Here is a 16739-nt window from a genome sequence, read left to right as displayed (position 1 = left end):
GGCAAAAAAAAAAAAAAAAACTAGGCTCCAGGAATTGAGACGTTTCAACAAATAGATGCTGTGCTGGAGGCATTCACTCAGCTATGCCAAGGGATTTGGAAGGCAGCTCCCTGGCCAACTACTGGAAGAGATCCATATTTGTATCCATTCCAAAGAAAAGTGATCCCAGAGAATGTGGAAATTACCGAACAATATCATTAATATTACATACAAGTAAAATCTTACTGAAGATAATTAAAAATGGTTGCAGCAGCATATTGACAGAGAACTTCCAGAAATGCAAGCTAGATTCAGAAGAGGATGTGGAATGAGGAATATCATTGCTAATTTCAGATGGATCTTGGCTCAAAGCAAATACCAGAAAGATGTCTATTTTTGTTTTATTGACTATGCAAAAGCATTTGATTATGTGGATCATAACAAATTATAAATAACATTGTGAAGAATAGGAATTCCAGAGCACTTAATTATACTCATGAGGAACCTGTACATAGACCATGAGGGTACCGTTTGAATAAAACAAGGGAATTCTGCATGGTTTTAAATCAGGAAGGAAGTGCATCAGGATTGTATCCTTTCACCATACTTATTCCATCTGTATGCTGAGCAAATAATCTGAGAAGCTGGACTATATGAAGAAGAAGATGGTATCAAGATTGGAGGAAGGTTCATTAACAACCTGTGATATGTAGATGACACTACTTTGTTTGCCAAAAGTGAGGGTGACTTGAGGCACATACTAATGAAGATTGAAAATTACAATCTTTAATATGGATTACATTCAATATAAAGAAAAAGAAAAAAACTCCTCACAACTGGACCAATATGCAGCATTACGATAAATGGAGAAAAGATTGAAGTTGTCAAAGATTTCCTATTACTTGGTTCTACAATCAATACCAATGAAAACATCAGTCAAGACATCAGATAACATATTGCACTGGGCATATCTGCTGCAAAAGACTTCTTTCAAGTGCTGAAGAGCAAAGCTGTCTCCTTGAAAACTAAGGTATGCCTCACTCAAGCCATGATAAACTCACTTGCTTCATGTGTATGTAAGAGTTGGACGATGAATAAGGAAGACTGAAGAAGAGTTGATGCATTTGAATTGTGGTGTTGGCAAAGAGTATGAAAATACCATGGACTGTCAGAACAAACAAATCTATCCTGGAAGAAGTGCAGCCAGAATGCTCCTTAGAAGCAAGAATGGCCAGACTTCATCTCACCTACTTTGGTCATGTGGTCAGAAGGGATCAGTCTCTGGAGAAGAATATCATACTTGATAAAGTTGAGGGTCAGAGAAAAATGGAAAGACCCTCAACAAGATGGATTGATACAGTGGCTCCAACAATGGGCTGAAGTATAGCAAGCATTGTGAGGATGGCACATGAGAGGGCAATGTTTCATTCTGTTGTACATAGTGTCACTAGGAGTTGGAACCTAAATGGCATCTAACAACAACAACATAGGGTCTTTAAGGACCTCTGGTGGTGCAGTGGTTAAGGCATGCTAACCAAAAGATTGATGGTTCAAACCACCAGCCACTCTAGGGAAGAAAGATGTGCCAATCTTCTTCAATAAAATTTTACAGCCTATGGGGGTCACTATGAGTCAGAATTGACTCAATGGCAGTGAGTTTAGCTTTTTTCATTATAGGGTCTGTTCTGGTTACCCTGTGCCACTCTGGCAACAATATACCACAAATGGGATGGCTTTAACAAACAGGAGTTTATTCTCACAGTTTGGAGGCTTTAAGTTTGAGTTCAAAGTGCCAGTCTCTCGGGGCTGGGTGAAAGCCCCTCAACCTTGGGCTTCAGCTCTGCCTCCTACTCCCAGCCCACTGAAGCTGGAGGCTTTTCTTCACTCAGCTGCTGGCTGCTGAGGCCAACACATCCAAGGTCAACAAGTAACAAGGCACAGTCCCGATGTTACCAAACCACATGGCAGGCCATTAATTCAAGTCCATTTAAAGTCCCAAGGTCGGCAGAGCATGGCAGGCTGCTGAACAATAATTCAGCTGCATGTAGGGTTCAAGCATGCCATAAGCTGGAGATCATTCCCAAAGCTGCTTGTTATATATGGGAAGCAGACCACATCCCTAAAGCAGCTACTCAGCTGCTTGTGGTAGACCCCACCATGGAGTTCATTGCCAGTCTCATAATGGGGAATAACTACCACCAGGTGCCCAGGTACTCAACCAGGCCCAGCCAAGGTATCACACAACCTCCACTACCACAGGGTCACTATGAGTTGGAATCTACTCAGTGGCAATATGTTTGGTAGGTTTTTGACTATTTGCCTATATTATATCCTCCATTTTTTCTATTTCTGAATCATTACCCTCTATTCTTTTATGTCCCTCATTTAAACCAGAGCCTTCCATCCCCCTGCCTCAGTCTGGGCCTGTCTTCTGCTTATTTGCCTTAGGCATTCCTTGGCTGTGTTCTGGACCAGACACCCTTCTTCTTTCTGGAGTTTTACACTTTGTTGCTGTCTGTCTTCTCTGCCAGACTGGAATCACAGTCTGGCCAGAGACTTTGCTTGTCTTATACCTATAGGATATGAGTCCCCAGTGCAGAACCTGATGGAGAACTAGATACTTCAGAAATGCTTACTGAATAAGTGGACTGAAAAAGAGAATGCTGGGGTGAATGGAATCATTGAGTTCAAAATGATGAAGGATTTTCAGATGAAAACAATTGGATTTACTTTGAATGGTTCCAGATGGCAGAGCAAAAATGACTGGATAAAAGTTATGGGAAGGCAGTTTCTGCTTTGTGGAGGGAAACAAGGTTCTCTCGTCCTGGAATGAGCCGTGTGGCAAGAGAATGGTGAAATCGTAATCCCACCAACAACTCTGGAGTGGGAATGCACAGGGCAGCATGTTAGCACTTCCTGCCCGCGGGGGGCCGGGGGGGGGGGGGGGGCTTATTGTCAGACTCACGGGCTCTCTTCTAAGATAACCAACCAACAAATGGTTCTGTGGCTTTGTGACCATACTTTCTTTTTTAAAATCAACACTAAATTGTAGGACCTGTAATGTTTCCAAATTTCCTCTGTATTTACAGTAAACTGAAGTAGCTGAGCTCTAAATATAAATAATTACACAGAGTTGATGGCTAAGGAGCCCCAGAGTTGGAAGAGCAGACACAGACACTTGGGAAGACAGAGGGTGAAGAGAAGCAGTTGGAGTTTGTGACGAGCTAGAATAGCTGAGGTATCAAGAAAGGGAGGTGTGTTAAGGAGCAGATGGACAATTACATCCAGTTGAGATGAGAGCTAAGAGGCTCTTAACTCTTAAGGATGAAGTGGCCAGCCACTGCATGGTGAAGGACCATGCTCTGTCCTCAACTCAGTTGCTGGAGAAGTCCCTCTACACTTGCTGTTTACCATAAATGGCTCCCATGACTCTGGTTCACTGCCACAGTATGTCCCAGGCCAAGTCTCATCCAGCTGGTGGGCCAAGAGGCTTCATGCAGGGTAGGCAGGCTACTCCTTTCCCTCTTATCCCTCCCTCGACCCTTCAAATGCAGTTTAATTCATGAATTCCTAGGAAAATGACGAGCTCCAACAAAGCTGTTCACCCAGAAGGATGAGTTGGTTGTGCTCTAGAAATATGCTTAGCAAAAATTTAGAAAGTACTTTCTGTATGCCTGGCCCAGTTCTAAAAGCATTACAAATAGGACTTCAATCATCCTCACAACCCAAAGAAACAGATATTAGGATAATTATCCTCTTTTACAAATGAAGAAACAGAGTGGTTAAGCCACTTGTCCAAAGGCACACAGTTATTAAGTGGCAGTTTTGTTCAGAATTCACATTCTTAAACAAGCCTTATTCTCATGGTGATCATAACACAAATGGTGGATATAATACAATTTAATTCTCCCCTGTACATCTTTCCATTCTATTCATTCAAAAATTATCTCTCATATTTTTTTCTATATTTCTTTACCTTCATGATTTCTATCTTTATTTGATTTTGAAGGATAGTAGTTATTCCTCTTTGTAATCAAACGTTCAAATGTAATGGCCAAGGTAAATTGAGAGAAGAATTTCACACTATTCAATGTAAGATTGAATGGGATATTTTTAAAAATGTTATCAGCATGTATAAAGAATATCACTAGATTTAGTTCCTGCTGGGGGTTTTTAAGAAATAAAATCAGGAGTGTGAGGCTTCCTACTTTGTTCTTCTTCTTTCAGTGCTTTGCTTATCAGGAGTCTCTTTACTTTCCATATAAAGTTGGTGATGGGAGAGGTTTCAAACAGCAAAAGTAGACAAACAATCAAGATGTGTTAATTATCACTGGTGACTCGAATGCAAAAGTTGGAAACAAAGAGGAATCACTGGTAGTTGGAAAATATGGCCTTGGTGACAGAAATAATGCTGGAGATTGCATGATAGAATTTTGCGAGACCAATGACTTATTAATTGCAAATTCCTTTTTTCAACAACACAAACGGTGGCTACACACATGGACTTCACCAGACTGAGTACACAGGAATCAGTTTGACTACATCTGTGGCAAGAGGTTAAGAGACCATCTAAAGCATAGATTTGATGCATTGAACACCAATGATTGAATATCAAAAGAATTATGGGATGACATCAAGAACATCATCAATGAAGAAAGCAAGAGGTTGTTAAAAATACGAGAAAGGAAGAAAAGACCAAAATGGATGTCAAAAGAGACTCTGAAACTTCTCCTTGAATGGAGAGTTGCTAAATCAAATGGAATAAATGACAAGATAAAAGAGCTGAACAGAAGATTTCAAAGAGCAGCTCAAGCAGACAAAGTCATTACTATAATGAAATGTGCAAAGACGTGGAGTTAGAAAACCAAAAGTGAAGAACAGGTTTGGCATTTCTCAAGCTGAAAGAACAGAGGAAAAAATTTAATCCTCAAGTTGCAATATTGAAAGGTTCTATGGGCAAAATATTGAATGATGCAGGAAGCATCAAAAGAAGATGGAATGAATACACAGAGTCACTGTACCAAAAAGAACTGGTCGATCTTCATCCATTTCAGGAGGTGGCATATGATCAAGAATCAAGGGTACTAAAGGAAGAAGTTGAAGCTGCACTGAAGGAAGTGGTAAAGAATAAGGATCCAGGAATTGACGGAATACCCATTGAGAGTTTCAACAAAAGGATGTCTCACTGGAGGCACTCACTCGGCTATGTCAAGAGATTTAGAAGACAGCTAGCTACCTGGCCAACTGACTGGAAGAGATCCATATTTGTACCCATTCCAAGAAAGGTGATCCTACAGGATGTGGAAATTTTTGAACAATATCATTAATATTGCATGCAAGTAAAATCTTACTGAAGACAATTCAAAAATGGTTGCAGCAGTATATTGACAGTACTTCCAGAGGTGCAAGCTGGATTCAGAAGAGGATGTGGAACAAAGGATATCATTGCTGATGACAGATGGATCTTAACTCAAATCAAAGAATACCAGAAAGATGTTTACTTGTATTTTACTGACTATGCAAAAGCATTTGATTGTGTAGATCATAACAAATTATGGTAACATTTAGAAGAATGTGAATTTCAGAACACTTAATTGTACTCATAAAAAACCTATACATTGACCAGGAGGCTGTCATTCAAACAGAACAAGGAGATTTTAAACATGGTTTAAAATCAAGAAGGGAGTGTGTCAGGGATGTATCCTTTCACCATACTTATTCAATCTGTATGCTGAGCAAATAATCCGAGAAGCTGGATTATATGAAGAAGAACATGGCATCAGGATTGGAGGAAGAATCATTAACAACTTGTGATACGCTGATGACAGAACTTTGCTTGCTGAAAATGAGGATGACTTGAAGCACTTACTGATGAAGATTGAAGAATACAGTCTTCAGTATGGATTACGTCTCAATATAAAGAAAACAAAAATCCTCACTACTGGACCTCTAAGCAGCATCACAATAAATGAACAAAAGATTGAAGTTGTCAAAGACTACACATTCCTTGGTTCTACAATCAATGCCAATGGAAGCAGCAGTCAGGACATTAGATGGCATACAGCACTGGGCAAATTGGCTGCTAAGGATCTCTTTCAAGTGCTGAAGAGCAAAGATGTCTCCTTGAGGACTAAGGTGAACCTGACACAAGCCATGGTATTTTCAATTACTTTATATGCAAGTGAAATCTGGACAATGAATAAGGAAGGCTGAAGAAAAGCTGATGTTTCTGAATTGTGGTGCTGGCAAAGAATGCTGAAAGTGCCATGGAATGCTAAAAAATCTAACAAATCTGTCCTGGAGTACATGCAGCCAGAATGCTCCTTGGAAGCGAGAACGGCCAGACTTCGTCTCACCTACTTTGGTCATGTTGTCAGAAGGGACCATTCCCTGGAGAAGGATGTCATGCTTGGTAAGTTGGAGGGTTGAAGAAGAAGAGGAAGGCCCTCAACCAGATGGATTGACACTGTGGCTGTGGCAATAGGCTTAAGTATAGCAGGGATTGTGGAGCTAGCATGGGACAAGGCAGTGTTTCGTTCTGCTGTGCATGGAGTTTCTATGAGTCAGAGATGACTTGATGGCACCTAACACCACCTAACAATCACAAAGTTGGTGATTAACTTTTTCATCTCTTTAAAGAATGACAATGGAATCTAGATTGGAATTTCATTATGTCTGTAGATTGCTTTGGATAGTACTATTTTCACAATGTTAAGTCTTCCTATCTTGAGCATGGTATATAGTCTTCCATGTATGTAGATCTCTTATAGTAATATTTTGCAGTTTTCTTTGTATAGGTCTTTTGTGTCTCTGGTTAGATTTATTCCTAAGTACTTCATCTTTTGGGTGGTTATTGTAAATGGTATTGTTTTCCCAATTTCATTTTCAGAGTTCTCTTTGTTAGCATTAACAAATTTGACTGTTTTTCCTTTGCTTTATTTATGGGTGGATTACGTTCACTTTTTTTTTTTTTTTTTTAATGTTGAACATCCTTGCATAACTGGTATGAATCTCACTTTGCCACGATTTTTTTTTTTTTTTAATATGTTGTTGAATTCTTTTGGTTTGGATTTTGTTGAGAATTTTTGTCAGTGTTCACAAGGGATATTGGTCTGCAATTTTCCTCTTTTGTGATGTTTTTGCATGGTTTTGATATCAGGGTTATTATGATTGTTTCATAGAATGAGTTTGGGAATATTCAAACATTTTCTGTGTTGTAAAATATTTTGAGAAGAATTGATGTCAGCTCTTCTTTGAATGTTTGGTAGAATTTACCAGTGAAGACATCTGGACCAGGGCTTTTTTTTTGTTGGCAGTTTTTTTGTTTTGTTTTGTTTTGTCTTAATGACATAGTCAATTCTTATGTGATGAGTGATGAGTCTGTTCGAACGTTCTACCTCAGATTGTGTTAGTTTGGGTAAGTAGTGTGTTTCTAAACTTTGACCATTTTTTCTAGGTTTTCAAATTTTTTGGAGTACAGTTCTTCATATTATTCTTTTTATTTCAGTATGTTCTATTGTGACATAGCCTATTTCATTTCCTGTTTGTGTTGTGTGCATCTTCACCTTCTTTTCCTTTATTAAATTTGCAAGTGGTTTGTCACTTTTATTATTCCTTTCAAAGAAGCAGGTTCTAGTCTTATTGATTCTATTTTTTTTATTTTCTGTTTCATTTATTTTTGCTAAAATCTTATTTCTTTCTTTCTTCTGGTGATGGTAGGCTTTTTTGCTGTTCTTTTTCTAATAGTTGGAGATGTTAGATTAAGATGCTGATTTTGTTTCTTTCTTTCTTTTGGATGTGTGCTTCTATTGTTATATATTGTCCTCTAAGTACTTTTTTTTTTTTTAATTGTGCTTTGAGTGCAAATTTACAGAGTAAATTTGTTTTACATTCAATAGTTCATGTCCATTTGACTTCATGCACCAAATCAGGTAATTCCACTAGCATTTCTTCCTCTGGAAGATTTTCTGGCCCTGTATTTTCCTCACTTGTTTGAGGCATCATGTCTTGTGTTTTTTTTTGTGTGTGATTTAAAGTTGCCTGTTTTCTCCAAGACATTGCAGTGTTATCGTACTAATTTGTTGACTATATGTTGGTTTGCTTCACCCTCATTTTTTTTGTTTTGTTTTGTTTTGTTCTGTTGCACTATATAAAGGTAACAGGGCAGTCGTGTTACTATGGTTGCTAGTTTGACTGCATTGGGAGGTCTTTGGGCAGATTTGTAGCAGGTGGGAATGTGGGTGCTAGTCTCTGATCACTGATCATGCAAAGCTGCTAAGGCAGTCTGGGTGGATGTTGGCTGCTGTGTCATTAGTCCAGTAGTGTTGGAGTGGGTGGTGGCACTTGCCCAGTGGGTGGGGCAGTAGGTGTGGGTGAGTACGGTTGGGTAGTGTCCCTGGTTGTCAGCAGGTAGGTAAGACTAGAAAGAAAAAAAAAGAGAAATGGAAGGGGAGAGAGGAATAAAAACGAAAGAAAAAAAGGGGGGAGGGGATTTCTTTCTGATCATCTGATCACTGATGTGAGTGCTGGTGCAGTCCTGGGCAATGGAACTGGTTATCGGGTTCACACTCTGATCGGAACACTCCTTGCGATAATTCAAAATGGTCATGCTGTGCTAATTAGCAGTTTGCCGCTCCTTGCTCACTGTTTTTGTTCATTCTATTCTTCTCATCCATATTTGAGCTACTTCTATATCCTTTCCTTTGAAGCTCTAGTGTCCGAGATTGTCATCCATAGCTGTTTCCCTCATTTGAGTCTTTGTTGTAGAGGGTCTAGATAGTGTGTCTGTCTAGTCTGCCATCTTGGACCTGTAACCCTCTACTCTCTTATTTCTTCCTTGGGGCATTTAATACAGTTACATTCAATGTAATTACCAATTGATATGAGTTTATTGCTGTCATTTTTTTGTTGTTGTTATTGTGTTGTTAGTTTCTTAAGGATTTTTCTGTGCTGCGTTCATTTTGTTTATGGATTTTTCTTATTTCCTTTATTACTATTGTTTTAGTGTTTACTGAGACTTCATGATGTTCTTCATTTTTATTAGTAAGAAGATTTATTTATTTTCTTTGAGATTACACTGTAGTTTATTATTATTGTCTCAATTTTAAAGCAGTGCATTCTATCCTGGTATCTTCTTGACTTCCTCTCCATTTGGAAGTTCTGTAACTACATCATTGATTCCCTTGTTTTGCTTTGTACTTACCATTGTTTACAAATTGACATTTCTGATTCCCTATCTTCAGTCTTGTAGGTTTATTTTTGATATTTCTATGTCTGGGTTGACTTCCAGGTGATGTTGTCAGGTGTCTTAATGTCCAGTTGTTGTTGTCTGCCATTGTTGGTTCTCTGATCAAAGAACTCCCTTCAACATTTCTTATAAGGATGAGATTTTTTTTTTTTTCAAATTCCTTTAATTTCTGCTTATCTAGAGATGCCTTAATTTCAACATCAGATTTGAGGGAAAATTTTGCTAGAATTATAATTTTTGGTTCTCAATTATTTTTCTTTCATAGTTTCATATATGTCATCCCATTGTTTTATTGCCTGTATGGTTTCTGCTGAGAAATTATACCTTAAGATTTTTGATTCTCCTTTGTAGGTAACTTTTTGTTGTTTCAAGATTCTTTCTTTGTCTTTGGATTTAGAAATTTTGGTTATTATGTGTCTTGCTGGTTTTTTGGGGAGGGGTCTATATTTGGGGTTCATTGAGCTTCTTGAACGTGTATCCTTTAGTCTTTCATTATATTAGGGAAGTTTTTTTCCATCAAATCTTCCACAATTTTCTTAGTCCTTTTTTTCCACCCAACTTTTTTTTGTGATTTGGCTGAAAGTTTACAGAACATCACTTTGTTATTGTGAATAGTGCTGTGATGAACATAGGGACATATTCATGTCCCAGCTTTCACTTCTTTAGGATATATGCAGTCCTTTTTCTTATCTCTTCCTTGTCAGAATTCTGATCACATATAAGTTATTCCCTTTGATAGTATCTCACTTAATTCTTAGGCTTTCTTCATGGTTTTTTTTTCCCCATTCTTTCTGCTTGCTTTTCAAACAGATTAGTATTAAGAATTTTGTCTTCAATCTCACTAAGTCTGTGTTCCATTGATTCAATTCTACTCCTTTGCCTTTCCAATGCATTATCTATTTACGAAATGTTAGTGCTAATCTTCTGAATTTCTATTTTTTTGTTTGTATGATTTCTAAATTTCCATCTATTTTGTCAATTTGTTTTTGTATCATTTTTTTAAAAAAATTCTTCTAGTTTTTTGTCTGTTGTTTCCTTGATTTTGTCTGCAGTTTCCTCAAACTTTTCTCAGTCCATCGAAAGTAACTAAATATATATATGTATGTATGTATATATATTCTTTATCAGGTAGTTCCAATAGAATTTCTTCCTCTGGAAGATTTTCTGACCCTGTATTTTGGTCATTTGTTTGAATCATCTTCTGCTGCTTTTTTCTGTGATTTGAAGTTGTTGTCTCCAAGACCTTGTTGTGTTTTTGTATTAATGTTTTGATTGTATATTGATTTGTGTCACCCTGGTTTTTTGTTTATTTTAATGTATCTGAGCAACAGGATGGGTGTATTACTCTGGTCTCTAGCTTGGCAGCACTAGGATGTTCACCACTTGTTTCTAGGTGGATTTGCTAGCAAGTAGGAGTATAGATATAAGTCTATTATCATCAGTGATCATGCAGAGGAGCTGAGCACAGTCTGGGTGGTGTTGACCATGGTCGATTATCAATTGAGTCATGCTGGAATGGGAAGTGACACTTTCCCAGTGTGTGAGGTGGCAGGCGTGGTGGGTATAACTGGGTAGTGTCACTGACTCCTGACTCTATGGTCTCCTGATCTCTGATTAGGGTGCTGCTGCATTCCTGGGCAAACCAAGTTGCTTATCTTATTCCTGCTCCAAAAGGAACACTACTTACAATAGTTCAAAATGCCATGCTGTGCCATCTGGCAGTTTGCTACTCCTTGTTCATGGTTTTTGTTCAGTCTCTTCCTCTCATTGGTATTTGCTCTACTTCTTCTTTTTTTAAAAAAAAAAAAAAATTTATTGTGATTTGGGTGGAAGTTTACAGAACAAATTCATCTTCCATACAGAAGTTCACATATACTTTATCTCATGACATTGTTGGTCTACTTCTTTATCCTTTCCTGTGAAGCTCTTGTTCCAAGATTGTCATCCATGTCTGTTTCAGTTGGTTTCTTGAGTCTTTGCTGTAGAAGGTTTGGATAGGGTATCTGCCTATTGTACAATCATGGATCCTCTCCTCAGAAAATGTTATTGATTTAAGTTTTAAAGATTATCTCAGGGCAGTAGTTTCAGGGGTTCATCTACCTTTTCAGCTCCAGAACTTCTGGAGTCTATGAGAATTTGAAACTCTGTTCTACATTTCCCCCCTTTTGATCAGGATTCCTCTATAAATCTTCTATCAAAATGTTTTGTACTGGTAGTGGAGCATCATACAGTTCTTCTTGTCTTATGACAAAGGAGGCTATTGTTCATAAAAGCCATCAGTCAGATTCTGTTTCCTCCTCTTATTCCTAACGTTTCATCTTCCTCTGTTGCTCCAGGTGAAAAGAGGGCAATTGTTATGCCTTGGATGACTGTTTATAGAGCTCTGGCAGAACAATGGGTAAGGCATTTGGATGCTAACCAGAAGGTTGGTGGTTCAAACCCACCACCTGCTCTGTGAGAGGAAGATGAGGCAATCTATTTCTGTAAAAGTTTACAGCCTTGGAAACCCTATGGTCAGAAACAACTTGTTTGCAGTGGGTTGTTTTTTTGTTTTGTTTTGTTTTGTTTTGTTTTTTGCTTTTGGGTGGCTGCTTGAAAACATTTAAAACACTCAGGTACTATGCAACAAGGTAGGAGGTAGAGCAAAAGAAATAAACACATTTATTAGGCCAGTTAACAGAAACCATGACCCTAAACCTCCAAACCAAGTGTGACAGTTCAAGGTGTATGTCAAATTGGCTGGGCCATGATTCTAAGTGTTGTAGCTGTTATGATGTAGTCATCCCCCATGATGAGATCTGATATAATATAATCACCTCCAGGATGAGATCTACTATGAGCAGTCAGTTAGTTGAAAGGCATCTTCCTTTGGGGAGTGGGCTGCTTCCAATAAATATGGAGAAGCTCTGGCAAAACTCTTTGGCTTTCACCACCATAAGAGACAAGAAAGGACATTGTATAGTGATTAAAGGATAGACTGGACAAGAGGACATAAAAAATAATAAATATTTATGCACCCAATGAAAGAGCCTCAAAATACATAAACCAGACTCTAACAGAACTATAAAGACAAATAGATGACTCCACAGTCATAGTAGGAGACTTTAATACACCACTTTCAATCACAGATAGAACTGTAAAGAAACTCAACAAAGACCCAGAAGAACTAAACAATACAATCCACCAACTTGACCTTATAGACATCTACAGAGTACTTCATCCAACAACAGCACAATATACATCCTTTTCCAGTGCAATTGGAACATTAATAAATTTTAAAACATTGAAATACTGCAAAGTATCTTCTCAGATCACAATGTTATAAAATTAGAAATCAACAATAGGAAGATCAATGGAAAAGGAGCAAACACATGGAAACTGAAAACATCCTCCTTAAAAAAGACTGGGTAAGGGAAAAAAAATAAAAGAAATGTAGTTTAAAAAAATCCTTAAATCAAACAAGAATGAAAACACAACATACCAAAATCATTGGGACAAAGCAAAAGCAGTGAACAGAGGCCAATTTATAGCAATAAATGTACACATCAAAAAAGAAGAAAGAGCCAAAATCAACACCTTAACCTAACATCTCCAACAATTAGAAAGAGAGCAGCAAAAAACCCCTACTGTTACCAGAAGAAAAGAAATAATAGAGAATAATAGAGATTCAAGCAGAAATAAATGAAACAGAACACAGAAAGACAATAGAAAAAAATCAACAAGACTAGAAGTTGGTTCTCTGAAAAAAATAATAAAATTGACAAACCACTGGCAAATTTAACAAAGGAAAAGTGAGAGAGAATACAAATAACACAAATAAGAAATGAAATGGGTGACACCACAACAGAACCAACAGAAATTAAAAGGATAATATCAGGACACTATGAAGAACTATACTCCAACAAATTTGAAAATCTAGAAGAAATGGACAGATTTCTAGAAACATACTACTTACCTAAACTAACACAGGCTGGGGTGGAAAAATTAAACAGACCCATAACAAAAGAAGACATTGAACAGGTCATAAAAAAATTACCAACCAAAAAAAGCCCTGGCCTAGACAGTTTCACTTGTGAATTCTGCATAATGTTCAGAGAACTGACACCAATCCTACTCAAACTATTCTGGAACACAGAAAAGGATGGAATCCTCTCTAATTCATTTTATGAAGCAAGCATAACTTTGATACCAAAACCAGGCAAAGACATCACTTGAAAGGAAAACTACAGACCAATATCCCTCATGAATATAGATGCAAAAATCTTCAACAAAATCCTAGCCAATAGACTCTGTGGTGGTTAAGTTTGTGTGTCAACTTGGCTGGGCCTGGTTGAATGGCTGGGCAACTGAATGTAGTTATTCCCCATGGTGAGATTAGTAATTAACTCCATGGAGGAATCTATTGGAGCAGCTGAGTAGCTGCTTTAGGTCTGTGGTCTTTTTCCCATATATAAGAAACAGTTTATGGCATGCTTGAATCCTGCATGTAGCTATGTTGTTATTTAACAGCCTGCCACGCTATGCCAATCTTGGGATTTTCAATGGATTTGAATCAATGGCCTGCTGTGTGGTTGGTAACATCAGGACTGTGCCTTTTTACTTGTCAACCTTGGGTTTGTCAGCCTCAGCAGCCAGCAGCTGAGTAAAGAAAAGCCTCCAGCTTCAGTGGGCTGGGAGTAGGAGGTAGAGCTGAAGCCCAAGGTTGAAGGGCTTTCCTGGCACTTTGAACTTGGACTTAAAGCCTCCAAATTGTAATAATAAACTCCTGTTTGTTAAAGCCACCCCATTTGTGGTGTCAGAGCAGTACTAGGTAACCAAAACAGACTCTAACAACTTATCAAAAAAATAATACATTATGACCAAGTGGCATTCATATTAGGTATGCAAGGGTACCTGACATTAGAACATTAGAAAAACAATCAACATTATCCACTACATAAATAAAACAAAAGAACCACATGATCATATCAATCGATAAGGAAAAGGCATTTGATAATATCCAACACCCATTACTGATAAAAACTGTCAGCAAAATTCCAATAGAAGGAACATTCCTCAACATAATAAAGGGCATCTATGCAAAACCAACAGCCAACATTGTTCTCAATGGAGAGAGACTGAAACTATTTCCCTTGCAAACAGGACCCAGACAAGGATGACCTCTATCACCACTTCTATTCAACGTTGTATTGAAAGTCCTAGCCAAGGCAATAAGGCAAGAAAGGGAAATCAAAGCCATCCAAATTGGTAAGGAAGAAGTCAAACTATCCCTATTTGCTGATGATATGATCCTAACATAGAAAACCAAAAGACTCAGCAAAAAATGATTGGAACTAATTGAGAGATTTAACATAGTGGTAGGATACAAGAGCAACATAAAAAATCAGTTGGATTCCTCTACACCAGCAAAGAGATTGCTGAAAGGGAAATAAGGAAATCAATACCATTTACAATCCATACCAAAAAAATGAAATATTTGGGACTAAATCTCACTAGGGACACAAAAGACCTGTACAAAGAAAATTACAAAAGACTACTTCAAGAAACCATAAGAGATCTACATAAATGGAAGAATATACCATACTCATGGATAGGAAGATAGAACACTGTGAAAACGTCAATTCTACCCAAAGCAATCTATACATTCAATGTAATCCCAATCCTGACCTCATCAGCATGCTTTAAGGATATGGAAAAACAAATCACTAATTTTATATGGACATGAAAGAGACCTCAGATAAGCAAAGCACTATTGAAAAAGAAGAACAAAGTAGGAGGTCTCACACCCCTGGATCTCAAAACGTACAATACAGCCACAGTAGTCAAAACAGACACATAGACCAGTGGAACAGAATTGAGGATCCAGAAATAGATCCATTGACCTATGCTCAGCTGATTTTTGACAAAGGGCTGAAATCCATTAAATGGGGAAGAGATAGTCTCTTTAACAAATGGTACTGGCAAAACTGGAGATCCATTTGCAGAAAAATGAAACAAGATCTGTACCTCACACCATACACAAAAACTAACTCCAGATGCATCAAAGATGTTAATGTGAAATATAAAACTATAAACTTCCTCAAGAAAAACATAGGGGCAAATTTAGGGGCCCTAATTTATGACATAAATATACTGTCAAGCAAAACCCAAACTGCACAAACAGCAGAAGATAAACTGGATGAATGGGACCTCCTAAAAATTGAATTTTTATGTGCTTTCAAAGACTTCTCCAAAAGAGTCAAAAGAGAACATACAGATTGGGAAAAAAATATTCAGCAACAACATATCTGAGAAGGGACTTATCTCTAAAATTTATAGAAAATTCCAACACCTCAACAACAAAGAGATTAATAATCCAATTTAAAAAGTGGCAAAAGACATGAATAGACACTTCACCAAAGAGGATATTCGGGTGGCCAGAAAATACATGAAGAAATATTCACAATCATTAGCTATTAGAGAGATGTAAATCAAAACAATGAGATACCATCTCACTCCAGCACTAATGGCAAAGTTCAGCAAGACAGAAAATAACAAATGCTAGTGAGGATATGGAAAGATTGGGACTCTCATACACTGCTGGTGGGACTATAAAATGATACAACCACTGTGAAAATCAGTATGGCGATTCCTTAGAAAGTTGGAATTGGAAATACCATTTGACTCAGCAATCCCATTACTAGATATATATCCTAAAGAGGTGAGAGCCAGGACAAGAACAGACATATGCACACCCATGTTCATCACAGCACTATTTACAATAGCAAAAAGATGGAAACAACCTAGGTGCCAATCAACAGAAGAACGGATAACTAAACTATGGCACATACACACAATGGAATACAATGCAACCCTAAAGAATAACGTAGAATCCGCAAAACACCATATAACATGGATGAACTTGGAGGACATTATGCTGAGTGAAATAAGTCAATTACAGAAGGACAAATATAGTATTAGTTCATTATTGTAAAAAGTCAAACAAAGGTTTATATATGGAAGGAAACTGTCTTTGTTGGTTACCAGGGGAGTGTGTGTGGGGGGGGGGGAACACTGAAAAAAAAATGCATTGACCCATGTCACTTTAGTTTTGTGTATTCCACTGTACATAAATTATGTTTCAATTAAATGTTTTAAAATGAGTAACTCTTTGGCTTTTTGCTCTATCTGGAACCTGCATCTGGTTTGCCATCACTTCTGGTTCTTGGACTTGAACAAATGGCTTTCCTACTGCCTGCCAGTTTTAGGATTATTGCCTTTGAAGCCTGTTAGCCAACAGCTTGCCATCTTACCCACCTATCTTGGATTCGTCAGCCTCCAAAGTCAGCTGTCTGCTGTATCACTTGTGACTCGTCAGCCACTGCAACTGCATGAGTCAGGAGAAGGCTCTACCTTGACATCTGACCCAGACTTGGGATTTGCCAGCCTCTACAGCTGCATGAGCCATTTCCTTTAGATAAATTTCTCTCTGTCTCTCTCTTTCTGTGTGTATACACACACACACACACACACA

The sequence above is a fragment of the Orycteropus afer genome, unplaced genomic scaffold, assembly GCF_000298275.1.
Source record: "Orycteropus afer afer isolate SDZICR_OR568_19922 unplaced genomic scaffold, OryAfe1.0 scaffold00157, whole genome shotgun sequence".
Taxonomy (NCBI): domain Eukaryota; kingdom Metazoa; phylum Chordata; class Mammalia; order Tubulidentata; family Orycteropodidae; genus Orycteropus; species Orycteropus afer.
This window is presented reverse-complemented; position numbering follows the sequence as displayed.